The following is a 21,184-nucleotide window of genomic DNA, read 5'->3' as shown; positions in this document are numbered from 1 at the left end:
GCAGGCTTTGAAGAGGTCACGCTGTCTTTCCGAAACAGGAATAGGAACATAAACTGCTAGAAATTTACAGCTTCATTCCCTCTCTGGAAGTAGCAAGAGGACTGAGCTTTGTGGATGAGAAATTTCTGAGCATTATTTGGTGTCTGTCCTTTCTAATGCTTAAACAATCTCCTGCAATACTAGAGGTTATTGGTATTCCCTAATACTTCATGGACAGTAATTATAATAGGTGTGGCAGATTACTTACTGATATTTTTTGACAAAAGGACAGGACTCCACCAAAAAAAAAAAAAAAGGATTATGACAGAATGCTTCTTTCACTAGGTATCCAGGACTAAAAATCACCCGTTTCCAGAAAAGCTGGTATTTAGAGAGGATGGAACAGCTACCTATTTTCCCAGGAAGCAGTCATATGAACTGCGTGCTCAGTGTGGAGCTGAGAGTCATTTGGAACAGGATTTTTTAGCCTGCAGATCCTGCTGGTCTTGGGGAATCAGTTTTGAAAGAGCTTTTCTTGCCTTCCAAATGGGAAAATCTTCAGAGAGGTTCCCTGTGTCAGATCAGACTGTCCTTTGTTTGAGCTTCTAATTGTGGCTGCAAGGTGCTCTGCTTCTGTGCTTACCTGTTCATGTCGCCAGGCAGACATTCAGTTGTAGATAAAGATTCTGCAAATAAGCTGGGGGTTTGTTCCTTACTAGGAGAATGTAATTTTTTAGTGGGGAAAAATACTTTTTTTCCTTTTTCTGAGTTTCCCCCTTCCTCTATTGCTTGTTGAAAGCTTGTGATCTGATACTCTTTTTGGTAACCTGACTCCGAAATCCACAACATTTGTTAAATAGATGCTTTGATGTCTCCATGGTTTGCTTGTATTTGCTGGATAGATTTATTTATTATTGTTATCCTGTGCTGTGTTTAACAGTGATGAACCCATTCCAGGTTGTCTTGTCTGTTCTACTGATAGATGCAGAAAAGCACAAGTGAAAATTTCTTGGTTACAGAGGAAAAGGCACGGAAAGAAAAATTAATTAAATTCCAAGCAACAAAGAGCCACAACTAGATTTTACTAAATTCTACTTGTATCACAAATGGTCTTAAAAGTTCAGCAATGCAGGCTTAAAGGTGATTTCCAGCCCTTGTGTCCATCATTGTGTTTTGTGCACCACTGTGCTGCGGTGGGAGGGGGTTCCCATCTGGGAGCAGACACTTCCTCTTACTCTGCACCTGACAGTGCAATGTTTCCTCTTCATTTGTAGAAAAAAAAATCTAAAAATTAAAAAAAAAGGTAGAAATTGTACTGTCATGCAGCAGAGACGGTCTTCCCCTTTAATGAAGTCCACTTGATTTTGGGTTTTTGGCACAGGTTAGCCACTGGACAGAGAGGCTGTAGATTGCCAGCTTGCACTTCCCCAAAGCCAGAACACTTCAGTGTCTGTGTTTTGGTCCCGTTCCCAAGCACGGGCATCCCTGTTGGAGGAGTGGTTCCGTGTGCAGGCTGAGTGCTGTGCAGAGCAGACCTGTAGACAGCAGCAGTGCTCTGGTGCTTGCAGCTCAGCCCGAGCCCTGCTGGCCACACAGCACCCCCAAAAGACAGTTTGGCTCTCTACTCATCCCCTCACGGCTGTCAGCTAAAAACCAAAGTGGGATCCAATTTAAAAAACCAATCTCTTCAAGCCTTTCTTGAATGACTGCACCATCTCACAGGAAACAATCACCAAACCCCTACTGTTTTAAATTTAGGTTGTGAAAAACAGAAGAACTATGGCTGTCATAATGGGGAGGGTCAATAGTGATCAATGCATGTGCAATGATTCCTTGTGTTGTGTCACACTAGGGTTATTCCAGAATACCATATTTACCAGCAGACTTCAAAACCCAGAGAACGCTTTACAGTGCAGCCACCAGGTCTCTCAGTCCAGCAGCTGCTTGCTTTTTTGATAGTGCTTTTGGAGACAGTGTGTTCTGTTTGGGCAGAAATTGTGGGATTGCTAGGTGAGCTTATATCACGTGTCCTGCAAGTGGTCAGGTCCCAGCATCATGATGATTCTTCCAGGTTTTTGAGTTATTATGCAGCAGTTGTTTAAAACTGTTTCAAAGGTTTAATTTTTATTTTCAGGTAGCTGTAATTTTGTACTTTAAGATATACTAAATTAATAAAGGAGAATTTGGCTTAGATAGGCATGTGACTAATACATAGATATGATTGCTGCAAAAGTGTAATTAAATAACTCCAGTTACTTGATAGAACATGGCAGGAAATAATTGAAAATTTAATTTTTTTCCTTTAACTATTTCCCCTTCTAATAGCGTGAATACATTACAGATAGCTGTGAACCATCCAAGCAAAGATGGTCAGTCACAAAGACAGTGATTCCACCCAAATGAAAGAAAAAAACCCCAGAAATATCACAAAGCCATTGTTAACATGATTGGAATGAGGGGCACGTTGGGATGGGGAACAGTGGGCACCTGCAGAGCACAGGTTTCCCACACAACAGAGAGCTGGCCATTGATTTATTCTTTTTAAGGTGACTGCATCTGATAATTTTGCAGTGCCCAAGACATCTAATCCCTATCACCCTCAGGTATGATCCCATGGGATTCTGTGAAACCCTCTAAAGCAGCTAAAGAAATCTTTCCACTGTGTTCAAACATGATGCACACTAACATCATCTTCTGAAATTAACCTGATTCTTCCCTTCTGAATGTGGCACAGATTGTCTTGGAATGTTTTTTGGAAACAATTGTTATGCTGGAAAACATTTCAGATACTGGATATCAGCATAGTGATGAGTTTACTTTGTGGATTTTGAGGCACCTAGGGCATGTTTATTCAATGTGTTTCTAATGTCCACAGTCAGCACATTTCCAGAACATGCCAGCTAGCCCTGTGTTGGCTGCAATCTACTCAGACAGGAAACACAGAACAGTGGTGAGAAAAGGAATTTGAAATTACCCAGGTTCCTAGGGGAAAATGGCTTGAAGACAGATTGTGCAAAAGGAAATGTTGTTCTTGCCCCATTTTCTCCACAGTTTGAGTGGGGCAGGGCTTCTACAGCTGAAGATCACAGTAGTTGTGTTGCTGTCAGGGTTCATTCCCCAGACCTGGATTAGGAACACGTCTCCACCTAGGCACAGCAAGAGGTGCAACAGCCATGCCCTCCCAAGCCTTTTGGAGTTTCCTGCCAAGTAGGATAGGCCCAGCCATATCCCAAAGGAATATGATTATGTATGGGATCCCAGAGATATCCATTTAATAATTCAGCTTTATAAGTCTCTTAACACTGCCCCTAGTAAAAAAAATAGCATTCTTCATACTCTTCCAATGTGACTTTTGGGACCAAACATAGTTATAATTTCTAACATCATGCACTTTCCCCACTTTCCCCTCTTGTTTGCTCTAGGAAATTCAGCTACTCCTCTAGGGCTAAGTACAGGAGGATTTTTTTTTCTGCTTTCTGAACTTAAACAGGGACACAGAAATAAGTGCAGGAAGTTTCCCCGATGCTTACTAATTTTTTTCCTAGCCCTTGATTGCTGTGTGCATAACCAGGAGCTGGAGCATGTATATTTTGAGATGATGGTGGGAGATTAAATGCCTCTAGCTAGAACAGCTGTGTTATTGCATGTGGTTTGGTTTTCACAGTTTCAATAATGTGGATAATGATGTGAAGATTATGTGTTTCCGCTTTCAGTTCTACAAGGAAAACTTTCTAGGAACTTTGTCAATTCACTCTTTAATGTGCATGTGTGCTTGAAGCCTTCAGCACGTTTTCCATGTCTTCTTAGACACAGCCAAAGTCTCTTTAAAACTTCCCAATTTAGAGCAGTGTCGTGCTCTCTGAATAGATGTTGTGCAAATGTTTTTCCTCTCCAGCCAAACCCCAAGAAATAAACCCAAACACCAAGAAATTATCTTTAAATTAGAAAACATGGGTGCCAGTGGTTGTTAGTGGCAGCACATGTGAGGAGGTGGGGGAGAGCAGTTCTTGTTGCCAAAGGCCAGGGTGAGGGGCAAGGTTAGAGACAGGCAGCTCCTCTTGTGGTGCCTTGAGCCAAGTGACCTGCTGGTGGTTCAGCCTCTTCCCAAGAGGAATCAGACCTGGCTGGCAAGTCTGTGCTCTGAGATTACCCAGTAATTAAAGATGTAGAGAGGAGGAGCCTCTCCAGACTGCGGGTGAGGAGGTGCTCCAGGTGGGGAGCACCTTCAGCCTGGAGACCTGGATGTCCCCAATACTGTGTCCTGCAGCAGAGCCCAGGGTGCCAGCTCCACCTCTGCTCTGGCTCCCAGCTCCTCACAGACGGCATTACAGTAGCCATGGTGAGCCTAGGGGAGGGACTGCACCCAGAGCAGGGCTGACCCCACACACCAGTGTCCACCATACATGAAAAGTGATGGAGAGGCACCATATGATTTTAGGCTTTGGTAAAAGCCTCATGAAAAGGTAGGCTTGGGTAAAAGTGTCATAAAATACAAAATGAAACTGTTTAAACTAAAGACAGGGTAAGGGGAAAAAAAGGCTGAGAACAGTCTTACTTGCTGTTTTGTAAATCTGTTTGTTGTGCAATCTTGTTACAGCTCATAAATTGTATTTTTTTAATTTTTGCTTTTTGCAACTTTAAAGTTTACGTTCAAATAACATAAAATAAATAACAAATTATAAATATAACATAACATAATATATAATAAATACAATAATATTATATATATTATATATTATACAAATATATCTGTGCACTATCAAACTTGATAGCCCTTTCACCTTATGGAACTGTTTATGGATACAGGGACAAGCTTTAGGAGTAATACCAAGACCTGAGTAGAAAGGAACTCAGAAGAAAAAATAATTTTACCCAAGTAAAATTATGTTAGGTCAGTAGCTCTGACAACATTTGAATGTTGCATCATTTTGCATTTTAAGGCACTGTTGATGCATAAAGCAGGATACTGAGAATCTGGGTGAAAATGGGGATGCAGCTTGCTGTCTGAGAGCAAGGATTGCAATTACAGTGCCATTTCCTTGCAGAGGGAGCATGAGTTAATATGTTAACATTATGTGAGCATAATGTGTTAGGGTTATCCCAGAAGACATCTTGCTGGAATTACAAATGCCAGGCATGTTTCAGTGCCTCATCAAAAGCACAGTTCACTGCCAGTTGCTAATTTAAAGATGTATAGGCCCCGTGGCAGGTCAATTTTTTCTCTAAAATTAATAAGAGCCTAACCTTAGAAAGGATGCAGGAGCTTTATAACTTATGTTTTGTGGACCCTAGTTGGTCTAATGGGTATTCAATGCACTGCAAATGCCTGGTATGGATGGCTCCTGCTCCTACCAGCACATGGCATCAATGACCATTTGCAAGCCAGCAGCAGCTTCATCTTCCATTCCATTTCAATGACTTTAAAAACCAGCACTCTGTCACATTAACACCTAAGAGCAGTCTCCTGGCAGGGTCCAGGTTTTAAATAGAGATCCTCTCCAGAAGCCTGGTCTTTCTTACCTGAGGTGTCCATCTGGCCATGCTTGCAGGCATGATCTCTGCATGTCCATTTTGGGGTGATTGCAGTGGATCTCTCCTGCAGTAGTGGAAGAGGCTGTGCATGTTGCTGTGCCCAGCACATTCTCCCTGCTCAAGGAGACGAGAGCATGTCCTCTGCTGGTTTTGGTGAGGGGAAAGCCGAGCTGGGGTCATCTATGGAGGATTGAGCAAAAAAGAGGAGAGAGAGAGTAGATGCAGGCAACCATCCATGCTTTCCTGCTGAGGAAGAGCACCAGGACTGTTGCCTTTTTTGTATTTAAACTGAAGATATTGTCTTCTTTTCTTTTTTTTTTTCCCCCCAAGGCAAGTGCGTTTGGCCAAGTAGCACAGTAGGGGGTATTAAAAAATCCTGCCTGAGCACACTGCTTCCCTTCCCTATAGCTATTTATTGTACCATGGAGCACAACAGCTGCACTGGGCAGCCACGTGACACACAGGCCTGGCCTGCGCCAGCATCTCAGCCCATCCAGCCCTCTTATATATACTGCGACTTTCATGGCAGCCATCTTGCCCCACCTCACTGTTATAATTAGACCTTGAAAACCAGTTCAGATAAACATAACTCCGACGTTAAAAATCTCCAAACCGATTGACATAAGCAAGTAAAGTAGTGAGGGGCTGGGGAGTTTGCTCAGATGCGTCCTTGTTGCCGTGATTTTGGCAGAGTAGGCGGGCTCTGGTTTGAATGAAATACAGCTTTCAGGTAGTGGTCTTTGGTTCTGTTACCTTAGAGCAGAGCAGGGTGCACTCCTGTTTAACTGCTGTAAAGTTGATACAGCTCAGGCCTTGTCAACACTGTGGGTGCACTCCAAGTCCAGCCACTGATCTAATTTCACTGCAGATAGGCGAAACTAATCAAAGGACAGTTGTATCCTGCAGTACAGATGCCTGAAATGCAAGCTGTAATTGAACAAAGACAGAATTTTTGGATGACCCAAGAATGAACCAGTGAGGATTTTCCTGGGTTAAGATGAAGAATTAAGGAAATTGGGATTTGAGACACAAACTTGATACTGTAAAGAAAGTGGAGGAGGCTCTTAGAAATATGGGGCTTTTATTGTTATTATGGCCTGATTTGGTTTCAGAGGGTTAAGAATCTCCTCTTTGAACTCAGAAATTAGATTTGCATGTTTATTCAGTGTGTGAGTCAGCTTTCTTTCTCAGTTCTGATAGACTGTAAGTTTTAGTACCTGGAACCAGAATTTGGGACCTCTTGTAGTCTACATTTATTTTTTGACATTTCTCCAGTTTTTACATTTAGGGCATGTCATGGGTTGGAGGGAAACTGGGCTATGAGTGAGCTCACAGGAAATCCTAAGTTTGAAACATGAAATTCATAAGGTGCTAGTTCTCTACGTCATTATTTTTATGAACATTAAAATTTAATTAACCTCTTTCTTTCTTTGAAAGGATTTGATAGTCCAGGAGTCTGTTTGCCAGAGCTGGAAAAAACCAAAACTCCATGGTCTGTAATCTATTAGGAAGTGTAATTATGCACAAGGGTCAAAGCCCCCAACTTACATCCAGGAAATTTCAATTATTTAAACTACATTTCTTGTCTATAATAACCCAGATCTTTGCAGCCTTAAAAAAACATAGTGCTGGCCAAAGTATATATGCTATACCCACAGAAAGCATTTTACTAACTGGTGTAAAAATTAAATATTGCACAAATACAAAAAGCACAAGATCTTCATGTATAAATCAGGCTTCCCTGTCATATTTTTGCAGGGGTCAAAGGATCCCTCCTGGGAATCATCCTCACAGTCCTGAGGACCAGGTAACATTCATACTCTAAACATCCACCAAAGCAAAGAGGCTTTACTGCAGAGCTGCAGCACATCACCACGTGTATGCTGCTGTTTCACTTGGAACACACAGAACTGTGCCACCTGAGGGTTTCACAGCATGTGCCAGTGTCAGACAGAGATCTGTGAGCTTTTGTGCTCCTGGCATGGCTCCAAACTGGTCACAGAATAGCACCAAGTATTGGAGATACTTAGCCAGAAGCCCAGGTGGGCTGCATGGCTCAGTAAGGCCAAGCAACCTGTACCACAGCCAGGAGCAGAGCACAGGTGCTTTTACAAGCAAATCCCTTTCTGTATTGCCAATGAAAGCTTGAAAGTCATTGTCTTCTGGGATGGAAATGGCATGGCGGAGAAAAGCAATGATGAGATTGAAACTATTTTTAAGCTGATAAAATGAAGTTCAGTTGTTTGGGAAATGCTGCTGAAATGCAAGGTTGGTTTAGTACAGGTTTAATAGCAGTCCTGAGGCTAAACAAAATAAACTGAAACTCTGTGAATGAAAAGTTCATTGAACAAAAGCACCCAGTATAAAAAAATGCAGGTTTGATATAGAGATCTCAGAACATAACAAAATGTTTATCTGCTTGAGTTAGTGAACATTATTTTGACTTCTGTATCAGTCCAAGTCGTGTCAGAGTGTTTCTGGCAAAGCTGCAGACAATGACTTTATAGCAATTGATCTGGATGTAACAAAGCTCCAAGAAGCTGAACAGCAGCTATTCTGCGGCATATTTTGCAAGTGATAAAAATCCATTTAAATAACAGATGCATGTTCATAATCATGTTCATCAAAGGGGAGCTGCACACCCAGCATACCTTGGAGATGTCTCACCAGTGCACAAATAGGGATCTTAATCAGCATCTCCAGAAAAAAAAAAAAAAGCAAACTGTGGAGTCAGGTGTGAGGGTGAAGGTGGGGGCAGTCTGGTTGATGCCAAGAAGTAAAATGTCACTTTGATTCTTCATCTGCTATCATGGTTACAAGAAATAACCTAGGCAGCAGCAGCTCCCATTAGCACTTTGAAAAACGAGCTTTTGCTTGTTTGGGATTCAAGGTGAAAATTGCTTTTTGGATTTTTAAGTGGCAGGTTCTGCTCACATTTCTGCGCTGCTACACATTGTGGGAGGGTTCAGCCAGCTGCTCTCTGCCACCAGCATGTAGTTAGGTACTCTATGCTTCCTTTAGGATCTAAATACAGGGTGTGTAAATGATCCTCCTTGCAAGTTAAACAGCTTGCCACCAGAAAACCCCTTATTTTTCTGTCCTCCTATTTTGCTTTAACATTTGAAATGTATAGAAGTACAATACATTGAAGCAGAGCTGTTTCAGGGATGTCCAAGCATAAACACAGAATCACACTGGTGAGTAACAGCAGCAGCAGGGGAGGAAACGGGAGATCTTATCCAGAAGGAGCTGGCACATAGCTGGTACTGTGGGTCTGTGAGGCCCTTCAGACTGACACAGGAGCAGGTGGTTATCTACAGGAGCACACAGTGCAAGGAAATAAAGGCTGCAGCAGATCTTCCATGATCAAACCCCGTGGCTTCAGGGAGCCCTCATACTGTCAGGTTGATAAATAGATCTTTCTTATTACAGATTTTTATCTTGCAAAAAAAGCAGCATCCACAGCAAAGTCACTGTGGAAATTGCCTCTGAAGCCTGCTGCAAAACTGGGGAAAAGATGTCTAGGACTGAGATATTTTTGAAGGATATCCTGTGCTTGCAAAATATTATTGAGCATGAGTTGCATTCAAGCCAAGGCAAAGCAAGCTGGTGCTGTGGCACCTTACTCAGAGAAGTGGGCTAAGAAGGCATCTGTCAGTGAGCTCTTCCCAAAGCCCTCCCAGTGATTGTACGCAGAGAAGCAAGGCTCTCACATAAAGCTGGGCTTGCTTTAGGCTACCTTGGTGATCTGCTAAAGAGTTTGGAGTGTCAAATTACCAGGGAGAGAGAGTCCTTAGCCAGGCTTTTAAGTGACTCCAGCCAGAACAGATGGAAAAATGGTGTTCACAAGAGGTAATGTCCATGTGCCCTTCTGAATGCAAAGAGATGAGTAGTAATTTTAGTGTTTTTCAGCAACATCAAAGTAGAATATTTCTTTTACAAGGGCAGAAATAACTCAAATTAGTCAAATGGTAATAGTTCCATAAGCCATAGGCAAGTTTGGCACTGTCAGTGCAGTCCACGCACTCCCCCATTTCCACTGCTGCAGGCGGAGAGGGGCTCCCAAATCTGATCTCACTCACCCAATCTGATTTTACTCTCAAGAACAGCTCATTCCAGCTTTTCCATCTGTACAAGAGGCTCTGAAGGCAAGACAAAAAGTAGTTGCAGATTAATCATTTAATCTGTGCACCAGGGTGCTGCTGACAACTCCAGCTCTCTGCAGAGCAGCTGAGTCCAAAAAGAAACCCTTCTTGTGGGAATTGCAGCAAGTAGGTAGGCTGCTGTGGCAGTCACAGTCCTTCAGAAGAAAATGCAGTATCCTGAGTGGAAAAAATAGAGCAAAGTGCCCTTCCTTCTCTAGCAAGGAGGTGTACTCAAGTATTGTTAGACTGGATGCCAGCTACGTGCTTGCAAATATCTGCAGCAAATCCCTTGTTTGTGTGAGGGATTCTTCCCTCTTCAAATGTTTCCTTTGAGAATAGAGAATTGTAGTTTATTTATAGAGAAGAAAGAAATCAACATGCAAGGCTCATATTTCAAATTCTCACTGATTTTACAGCAGAAAGTCAGCTGTTCAGACACTTGAAAATACTTGCCTTTAATATGTGTTGGGAGTGAACTAAACATGTGACAGAGAGATGCACATCCAGAAGTTCTTCCTAAACAACCATTTCCTTTTCCCCTGCATTTCAACCCATTTCTAGCTGTTGTCTTAAAAGCCCTGTGACTGGATTTTTGAGTGAGAACCTGAACCTCTTTCCTTTGAGCAGAGCTACAGCCCTTCTGAGGGAAGGTGCTTTGTGTACTTTCCCTTTGCATGGATTTCCCCATTTGTAAGGCAGGGATGACAACTCTGACTCATCTTCTGAGTGCTGCAGGCTGGCAGGCATGAGCCAAATCATCTCCTAAGAAGAAATAGTAACGTGTTTACTTTATGTAGTAACACAAGGCGCTGTGGTTGGAGACTCAAATGAAGAACCTTAGGGGCTGATGTAAAGAGTGAGAAAGAGCTGTTGAAGGGGAGGGGGAAAAAGAAAGATCAGCTCTTTCAATCTTCCCAACTTCTAATCCATGGCAACCTGGTGCTGAGGGCAGCTGAGGGAGCTGCACATCACCAACACATCTCTCAGCTGCCTTGGCCACTCATCCTCCTCGCCCACCCTTTGGGGTTCCCTGGCTATTGCTGGCTCTGTATTTATACCACACTCCCCAGATACTGCAGTGCTGGCTGTGGTATAAATACTGCCAGACAGCGATCTGTCACTCCTGACACTGTCCTGACAGGCCCCAGGATGGCACTAATATGGGTTAGCAATGGGTTTCTGTGCTGGGAGAATTTTGAGCTGCTTTCTGACACCATGAATTCTCCCACTGCTGAGCTCCCACCTTGGGATTCAGTGACTGCATGTACACTGAGGGAAACTGGGACAAACTTGGGACAAACCTCTTCTGTTGCTGACAGCATTGTTTTGAGCTGTGCCATAATAGACATGGGCTGTAAGGCTTGCTGCTCCTGTAGCAGTGAAGGAGAGTACAAATCTTGATAGGCCTGCTACCATACTGTTTATTTTGGGCAGAACTGGCTCCTCTCCAAGTGGCACAGAGCACAGCTTTGAGGCAGTCATGATTCACCCACTTCTGCTTTTGCAAACAGGCACCTGAGCAGGGAAACCAGTCACAGACATCCCTGGAGAGTGGTCACAGGTTTCTGGAAGTGTGATGATGGTCAGGAGCTCTCAGAGATCCTTTTTAGGGAGTATTAGTCAGAAAGGCAAATGCTGTCTGAATGAATAAAGGCACTTGCTATTTTGTGACCAAACCTGAATATAATTTTAATATAGTCATATGAAATAAAGTGTAGAGGGAGTGGACAGAGAGTAGAGACAGCAATGACAGTTTGTAATTTCGGAGCAGTATGAGCATCCTGAAACTCTTTGAGGCAAAACCTAAGGGTTCATCGATCACTACTAAGTGATTGCTCTCAATTCCTTCCCTTCCACTTGGGATAGAGTTGCAGCTGTCCAGGTAAGCCATAAAGGTGGCTTGTCACCTAAATTTAAAGACCAGATTCAAATTTCTGCAGTGTGAAGTCTGATGCCAGAGGAGTGGAAAAATGGAATTTTCCTTCTTGGCAGATTTGTCAGACTTTGTCTGACAGCTACAGGGTTGACTATCACCTAGTCAAGGTATTGTTTTTTTGTTTTATGCTTTAATGAGGAGACAAACACAGGATTTCAGGTAGATGTACTCTTTGTGTAGATGTCATATCACACCATCCTTGCCTCATCCCAGCAGGAGCAGAAAATAAAGGATGCAAACTGCAGACCAAGCAAATGTAATGTGGTTGATGCTGTTCTTACTTTGCACCTAGACCTCCAGGCTGCCTTGCTTTGGGCCATGGGAGGTCAGAGGGAAGAACGAGAGGTTCAGAAGGTTGCATCCATGTCTTGGGGATTAGCCAGGGACTTCTGGTTTGCCTGTTTGCACCAGCAGTACCTCTACCTTCTCAATGAAGATAGAATAAAAATTGCCTTCAAAGTCAAGCCACCATTAAGTCATTCATCAAAATCAAAGACTTTGAGCATTTCTGTGGTACTAGGAAAAGAATAATACCATGAGAGGATGTAAAGGAGTGCAGAAGTTATGAGGGCAGAAAACAGTCCTCCAAGCACACTCCTTTTTCCTACCATTTTGACTTCATAACCAACAAGCTCACGGTATTCTAAGTGCTTTTACCACTTGCACTAAAGCAGCAGTGAAGGAGAAAAAAATTGTAACCAAAAGAAAAATGCAGACAAACCTTTTATAAAACTAAGCATCAGAACAGTCTTTTGTTCCTAGTTACTTTAGAGTAGGTAAAATATTCTGAACTGTTGGGTAAGAAAATTATGTGCATTTGATATATGCTTCAAGATACCACTGGGGGAAAAAAATCCTTTGATATACCACATGGGGAAAGAGCCTTTAAATCACTGAAGCTTTCTGTGTTGAGGGATGGAAATGATGGGCAAGTGTTTCCATAATGCCAGCAGAGGAAAGATAGATGAGAGTAGCCCCAGGGACTGAAGCAGCATAATAACACACTTGGAGGGCTTGGGTGCTGAAAGCAGTTTGTGAACTCTTGGGAAACATGAGAGCAAAGGAGAGCTCACATGTGCACAGGACATGCACCATCAAACTTGCAGGCAAATGTTCAGGGAGCCAGAGAAGATGCAAAAGAGTAATGACAAGGTAGGTAGGAACTATCTACAAGGTAGAAGTAATGAAGAAGTAAAGATGGAAGAAAGAAACAACCTGGAGGGGAGAGGTGAGAGGCAGGTAAGAAAAGAGAAAGCCCAGAGCTTCACCGTTGGTTGTAGTTGTAGTCCTAGCAATTACTTTTTGCAGACTGTATTTAAATAGCTTACAGTACCTGTGGGGCATGGTATAAGCAGCTGGTCCTCCTCAGAGCTAATGTCATTGAGGAGAAGTAAAAAAGGAAATTTGTAAACATGTGTCAGTCTTGGGGACCCTAATGCAACCTATAGGTTAAGGATATCTGATGGATATTCTCCTGGGTTTAAGCAGGGAATTGCATTACTGTTTTAAGAATGGTGGTGGGGAATATATATTGTCATTAGAATGAGAATTAAAATCTTAATATTTGGGTTAATTAAAATTATATCATTCTTTAACCTTAACACTAAGTGTCTCTGGATCATACACAATCTGTGATAGAGAAACATTGCAATCTGTAGCTCCCAAAAGATGAATTATAACAAAGTATAACCAAGAAGTCCCTATGATGCATTAATGTGTGTGTGTACCCAGGAGGAGGGAAACACCAGCAGGCAGGAGCTGGAGAAAGCTGTCTGAGGAAGAAGCAGGTGTACCAGCCTACCTGTACAGTGCTGCCTGGGTGCTGGCCAGGTGGTAAGCTGGTGGATATTTGGCACAGGAGAATTTGCTGGTTTTATAGTTTTGTGTCCAGGGTGGACTGTGCTTTGGAAAACACAGGAACTATAAATTGCTTGCACTGTTGGGAAGCAGGACAGGGATGGCATTTGCTGGACACAGTGCCACCATTCTCCATATCATGCTTCAGAAGAGCCTATTTGGGAGAACAGTCAGAGGGAAGGGAACTCTTGCTTTTCTCAGTGCCAAAGCACTGACGGCTTATGCCCGTGGTTTTATGGGCTGGATTGAAAGGACAAGGGGTTTCAGAAATGTGAGACTCCATCAGAAGCAGGCTCAGGAGGCCACTGAGGGCTGTGAAGTGACAGAGACACAGGTAGAAGACAAGAGGTGTATGATGGCAGGGGGCAAACTGGGGAGATCCTGCTCAGTGCCTCTCATCCTGAGCATCCCCCATGCTGGAGAATTTCTTCCCAGGGCATGTGATGATGCACAGCAGCACCTCATCCTTGCCCTGCAAGGAGAGAGAAAGGCTTGATGCCTGGAGGAGCTGGCTCTCTCTGCAGGTCTTTTCATGCCAGTAGCTGCCAGGTCTGTGTGCCCATCCTCCCGGGTGCCACAGCTGCTGGGTCCCCAGAGATGTGGCCTCTGTGGTACTTATAGAACAGCACAGTGCCCTCCTTGGAGCTTGGGCTGACAAGGGGAGAGCAGCAATGTCAGCCTCCAGCACCTGTCTGCCCTGTGGGGGTATTTCTGTTTGGGTGAACTGATGTGCAGAAGGGTAATGTTGTTAAATGTTGTCATAAAAACAAGCATATAAAATACTAGGGGAAAATTAAAGTCAGAACAGCCTGTGGAGATCCTCCAGTCCAACTTCCATCCATAAGTCTGTTGCCCACTCTCTGTGCACCTATCAAGGGCAGTTGTATGAGTTTTTAAAAATAGTTTTTGTCAGTAATTGCATCATAATTATCTCATTATGTAGTCATAAAAGTGAGGATGATGATAAGAATTCAGAGGAAAAAGAAGACAAAATGACATCAGAACTCTTAACTCTTAATCCCCCAGCATTACATCAGAGTTAAACCACAACTATGAATCTGGAATGTTACCCACTGATATGTGTGGGTTGGCATCTGGTCTTTTGGTTAACTATTCAAAATAGGTTATGTATTCAAAATTATTTATGTAGTCAGAAAACATATGGCCTTACTGAATTAAGTAGTGCTTGTTCACACTGGGTTTGCTGACCTAATTTTCAAAAAAGTGAAGAGGATTTCGAAAAAGGCTAATTTTTTGGTGACAATAGTGAAAGCATAATTTGTTGTACCATGAATGGTATGGCTATTTTCAGAAAGAACTGAGGGTCAAACAGCCTTTTAGGACTGGAAGTGTGAGAAAATGGATAACCATTGTACTGGTACTGTCAGTACTGCCAATAACATATGACACAAGAAGAAAAAGAAAATTCTAAGGAAGTCTTTCAGAAAGTTCCTTTTTTTGACATAACCCTCCTCATTTGTATACAAGTAGATTCACTCATCCTTTTATAAGACTCATGTGTCTGCTCTGTAGCACTAGCTTTACTGATGATATAGGAGTTGCTTGGGGGTTTTTATGATTTAAAGAAGTGTGGGATAATTTTATGATTAAAAAGACAGAAGTGTGGGATAAAAGGAGTAGAGGGCTGCAACCCTGCTCCTCATAGACTCTCTTCCCTGCGCAACACCTCCATCCCAGGGAGTATTTTACTTCCTGAGAAAGCAGGCTGTTTGAGATGTAAATTAAAGTTTAGATACCTTGCTATGTGGCAAGGAAAACCATAATCTTGGATTTGGGTAGCTGGCCATTTAAAAAAGCACCATAGTGAACTCTGTGATGGTGTCAGCAGGTAGCTCTTATTGATGTGTGACATAACTGGTTGTGGCTTCTTCCTGGACGGATATCTGCACCTAAAAATAAATGTGACACAGTTTGTGTTTTTAGCAAGATGGCACAAATAGTTTTCAAATTACTCTGTTGACTAGAAAACAATTGCACTTCACCCTCTGATGAGTGCTGGCACCTGCTGCCTCCTGAAGTTTATTTGCAGCATGAATCATCAGCGGGTCCTTGAAGTGCCATCAGTCCATTTTAGGCTCTGAAGACCTGGAACACATGAAGACCTGGCCTTTTATGGACTCCACCTGGAAGCCCATCTTCTGCTGAGGCATCTGAATCTTTCTTTTGCTCCTCATCCTGCATCCCTTCTGTGGGAAGGGCCTGTAACCTGTATATCCAAATGATGGAGTTCGCGCTGCTGTGGCTACAGTTTCTGGTCACTCCAGGGCAGTGGCAGCTCCCTTTGGCTCCCCAGTCCAAGTGCTGAGGACCTCAGTTTCCAGATTGTGATCTCACTGTGCAGAAGCCAGGCACCAAGCAATCTTTGCCACCCTGTGGCCTGTAAAGGAAATGAATGAAATGCAATCCCATCCATAAGCTAAAGGACCAGTGAAAAGGATATTTCTGTACAAAAACATACAGGCTTTTCTCATCAAAACTGGGGTCAAAGCTGGTCTGTCCTATTACTTTCAGAGAGAACTTTTATGTGTTATATTCTTCCCCAAACTCCTAGTGGATTTATAGCCACAATCTCTTCAATTATTTCTGCACACATTTGTCCATATTCAGAAATTATTTACAACCTAGAGATACAAGGATCATAAATGTCTCTGCCTCAGAGCTGCAGAAACTCGATACTTTTCGATGCCCTTGAATGCTAACAGTGCTGTGCAGTGGGCACTGGGTGTTATTATAGTAGCATTTACTCAGCCAGGCTGCCCTGCTGAACGCTGAGGGGCATGCTAAGAAATAGATTGGTCCCTTAGAAAAGGGAGTGGAAGGCAAGTCAGGATGTGGCATGGTTTCCCAGGCCACAGGGAGGAAAGCGGCATGATCTCCATGTCTCTGCGAGCCTGACTGAGGCTGTTTGCAGCGGCAGTAAATTCAGGGTTTCCAGTGAGTGAAGAGCACACGTGCAAGGCAGCAGCATGTCGGGGTGCCAAAGTTAACATCAGGTGAGCTGGCTCTGGGGTCAGCAGCAATGCAGGCTCCACATCAAGCCCTGTGCAGGAGGGAGCTGCCTTGGCTGAATGCACATGGTCACAGTGGGGTACAGTCCTTGTCCCTGGGGTCTGTGCTGCTGCCCAGCAAGGTCAGGAATGTGTAAGGATGGGGACACGCTCATCCTGAGCCACCCTGCACGGAGTGGGCACGTTCTGGGTGTCCTTGGGTGCCTCTTGCCATGCACACTGCTTCCATGTGCCAGAGCCTCTCAAATAGCTCCTGAGAGCTGCTCAGCCACCCCCATGCTCCTGCACTAAGACAAGACAGCTGCAACTGATCTCTCTTCCCCTTTGCCACCTACTTCAGCCAGGCACGGCTGGCAAGGGCTTCGCTTTCCTTAAAATTCCCAAAGGTCTCCTGCCCTGAATGAACATGACCCGTGCAGAGCTTGATTAGACCGTCTACCACCCACAGCATTTCAGTATGATTGACTTACCCTGAGGGCTTTGAACCTGCTCTTCCTGACCTGGATTAGAGCTGCTAAAATATGGGCACAACAGATGTCTCTTCTGTCCCACAGGTGCCAATCTGCCCCTTAGGTGCCCCTAAATGCATCTCACTTGTTGCTGCAAGGTCCCTGCAGACACTGGCCCATCCAGGAGAATTCCAGGTGTTAGCTTGTTTAAAATGCGGTTGTATCATGCAGTATTGCAATAACTTGCCTGTAAGAGGTGAACATCTAAACTGAACATAAGCCATAAATTACAGCTGGGAGGCAAGAAGATGTTGGAAAAATCCACAGCAACCTGAATTTTTCCGGCACTTTCCATGAGACTGTCAGGTCAGCTTGAAAAAGTTCAAATTAAGCAAGTTCCCATCTGTACCCTGCAAAAGGAAAAGCAGCTCAGCTTTGCCTCATTCTAGGCAAAGGCAGTCAAGCATTTTGGGCAGAGGTCTACTTCAGTGAGAAGCTGTGCCTTCTGTCTCTTTGTACCATTTGGAACATTTTAAGGCAACAAGGACTGTAATTTAGGCCCAGCACAGTGGAAGGACAGTGACCACCTGATGAAGGCTACCGAAGCCTCACTGGTACCTTCTGGACAGAAACTTTTCATTGCCTCTCCTCTGTGCCACTGCACAAGCAGACCACACAAAGGACCCAAGCACAGCCTTGTTCTGGGCTGCCTTTGAGTGCAGGAGGTGAATTTTAAATTTTATCAGGATGCTGGTGAAGTTGGCTGCTTCTGGCTCAGGGCTCTGTGAATGTCTAATGAAGGTCAGAGTATTTTCCCTGATGGTTATCCATGCTGCTGGTCAGATGTAACGAGAGATGTGTGAAAGCACAGGCTCTGTTCTGCTCAACAGGTTAAAGTGAGAGCAGGGAAGGGGTTGTGGCAGATATTTCCTCCCATCTGGCAGCTCTGAGAGCGCTCTCTGTATGGAGAGCTCACTTTCCATATGGAAAGGTCAAACGAACTTCACACTTACTAAATTTTATTAGCCAATTTTTGACATCCTTCCTGATGGCTCTACCACATGGTTAGCTTGAGCTCTTCATCCTTCATTAACAGTGATAATGATCATAATTTTTACGTGTAGCTCCCAGTCCCTGTAAAAAAGCCTTGACCATGGGGATGCCTGAGGGCTGCTCAGCCTGCACTGCCTGTGCTTTTGTGCAGGCATGGTGCATTTACTTACCCTGCAGATTAAATCACTCTGAAGTAACTCACTGCTTAGACAGCTCATCCTGTAAATTTGGCAAGAGGCTTTAGCACTGAACAAATCTGGGTAAAATAAACCCAAAGAGAAAGAGGTTTTCCAAGAGAAAACCAATAATTATACATTTGTAGTGACTTAGTTCAAACTTGCCTTGGAAGCATACTGCAATCAGTCTGTCACCAAAATGTGCTGTATTTTGAAAGGGATATTTGTGTTTACTGTATGATTTTAGCAAAAACCCACAGCTGCATTGCAACTTTGCCATGACGAGGTAGAACTGGTGTTGTGTTCTGGTTTGTAGGTTGGTTTTCAGCATCAGCTGTCATTAAAAACTTACCTTTGATTTAATACTAGAATTTGACCATGACCAATGGATGCTCCAGACCAGTACATCTATCTACGTTGTTTTTAAAAAATCTGATTAATTTTCAATTTTAAATGTTTGGGATTGGCAAAATTAACTTCTAATCAAGAGCCAAGAATTTAACATGTACCTTGTCTGAGGTGTTGCTATGATTATTGACAGCATCACAAACTTTGACTTGCTTTTTCCACACTTCCATATTGTTTCATGGAATAAAACTTTGGCCTGATTTTCCACACTTTCCCCTTCAATATTATTTTAAACTAATATTGATCAAAATGGAAGTAGCCCCCAACAGTCAGACTACCACAGCAATTAGCCTAACAACTGGTGGATCCTCTAGAAAACAACCACAATTCAGGGCTTTTATTGTGAATTTATGAATTAAGGTTTTTTATAATGCCCTGATTTTGCTAGTAACCTTTGAAGTACAGGGCTGTGCTCAAAACATCTGTTGATCTTTATACACTGCCTCTATAAATAGCTAGTGCAGCTATTGCATCCCCACCTCAACTCTTGGGTGACAAAACCACATTAATGTGACCAAAAAAATTGTCCATGGACAATACCAAGTTATTAAGGCAAAAATTTTATATGTCTCACTTCTTATTATTATTCTTGTCTTCTACTGAGATATACTTTGGTCCTGTCCAGCACAAAGGAGATAATGGGGATTCTTGCTATGGTACACTGCATTTAAAATTAGACTGAGTAGAGCTGCTAAAATGCTGCCTGATCAGTACAAATCCAACACGGTACAATGCCGTGTTCTTCTGTTTAGAAACTTAGGTCAGGTGATGTCCAGCTGGGTGGGAATCTCCATCTGGTGCCTGGTGAAAGTGCTGGGGCAGCCAGTGCTGCAGGTTATTCAGCAGGTGGAGAGAGCATGCAGTTGTGCTTCCATGCTAGTGTAAATCTGGAGATGTGCTGTAAAACCAACAGAACAGCTGTTCCTCTGGACAAAATGGGAGAAGGTTCACAATCAGGGGCACCTGATCAATGGAAAGTACCCAGATATGAGCCCAGGATATAGTTTTATATCTCTAGTTTGCAAATACAAAAAATGGGATAAAATTTTTGTTAAAAGGACCTTGCATTTTACTTCTGTAAATGATCCTCATTTGCAGGGAAACACCCTGCACAAAAAGAACAGCAAGGTTATAGAATTCCAGAAAACTTTAGACTCAATGATCCTTGTGGGTTCTGTCCAATTCAGAATTTTCCATGAATTTGTGAATCAGAGCATTATAAGGAATACTAATAGCTCTGCTGACTTTTCTGATTGCTAATGGAAGAGTGGGATGGTGTCCTCCCAAAACAAAGCCACAGTTTTTGGCTTCAGTCACAGGTTTTATCATCTTCTGACAAGCACAATAGGAAAAGCTATTTTTTGAACTTTCAGTGGTTTCCTTTTTGAGATATTCTTTTAACACAGGTGCATTTCTAATATGCTCTTACTAAGTATTTTTTCACCACTTCTAGTACTTAATTTTATAAGCATGGCATCTGAAAATAAGATATGGGCAGAATGTGATAAAGGACAGGTATATCTTCACCTCTTGCAGCAGCATACTGTGACAGCACTGAATATTCAGCTCCTCAAGCATCTCCTGAGTAACCAAGCTTAGGAACTAAACTCTTTGTTAAAAACAAGAATGTCATGACTTTCTTCCACACTGGTACCCAGAGAGCTCTCTGTGAAAGCCCAGTGTGGCTCATTTTCAGTGGGCATTAAAGCCTGTGGGGGCAGAAAGGTTTTGTATGTGTGCCTGTGCCTTGTCTGCTTGTCTCTTGTGCCAGCTGCAAAAGCGTGTGCTGTGGGGTGGCAAAGCTGCCTAACAGACGAAGGCAGCTGCCAGGAGAGCTGCTGCTGATCTCCCAGCTACCTCTCCCGTAACCTTGGATGACCATCATTTCTGGGTAAAGGGAGAGAACATGAACCTGTGGATTAGGATCTGATAAATCGTGCCTTTGCCCCAAACCTACGTGATCGGTTCTATCACGCCCGGTAAGCAATGGCCTCAACCGCGTAACCTGAGAGCCTGGCCACGTACAGTAGAGATCAGCCTGGGTCTGCTGGGCTCAGTCTATGGCCTGTACTCTCTCCATGGCCGCACAGCTCTTCTCAGGTTGCCATCACATCCCTGTAGCTGCTTTTGGCTCTGTCTGATGGCTAAAACAACTGTACAGCCGCAACAGGATACGCGTTAAATAAGGCTTTGTTGTCAAGTGATGCTGGATTTTTGCCCAACCACTTTAAGTGCCCATCCTCTTCAACATGTCAGCAGGAGGAGGCATGGAGGTTTCAGCAGAGAGCAGCGATTTGTCCAAAAAGATCAGCATGTGCTTCCTTTCATCAGCCAGGGATAAAAAATCATTCCGCTGTGTTCTCTGCTTGCTTTATATATTCAGTTCATGTGACTTACTGCATGGAAAGTTAAGTGGCTTGAACTGCTGGTGCACCAGAATAAGACCTTAACGGACTCCTCCTTTTCCAGCATGGAGAGGAACATGCCCTAGTTGAATGCATTTCAACCAGGACTCAGGAGTTCATTCAAGCTAAAAATATCCCTGCAGTGCTGTCAAGGTATCAGGCATGAAGCTTATATATAACTACATTTTTTCCATACAGACCCACTCATGTGGGTT

Source organism: Camarhynchus parvulus, chromosome 4, assembly GCF_901933205.1.
Source record: "Camarhynchus parvulus chromosome 4, STF_HiC, whole genome shotgun sequence".
In the NCBI taxonomy this organism is placed as follows: Eukaryota; Metazoa; Chordata; class Aves; order Passeriformes; family Thraupidae; genus Camarhynchus; species Camarhynchus parvulus.
The sequence above is the reverse complement of the archived record's forward strand: the minus strand, read 5'-3'. Positions refer to the sequence as shown.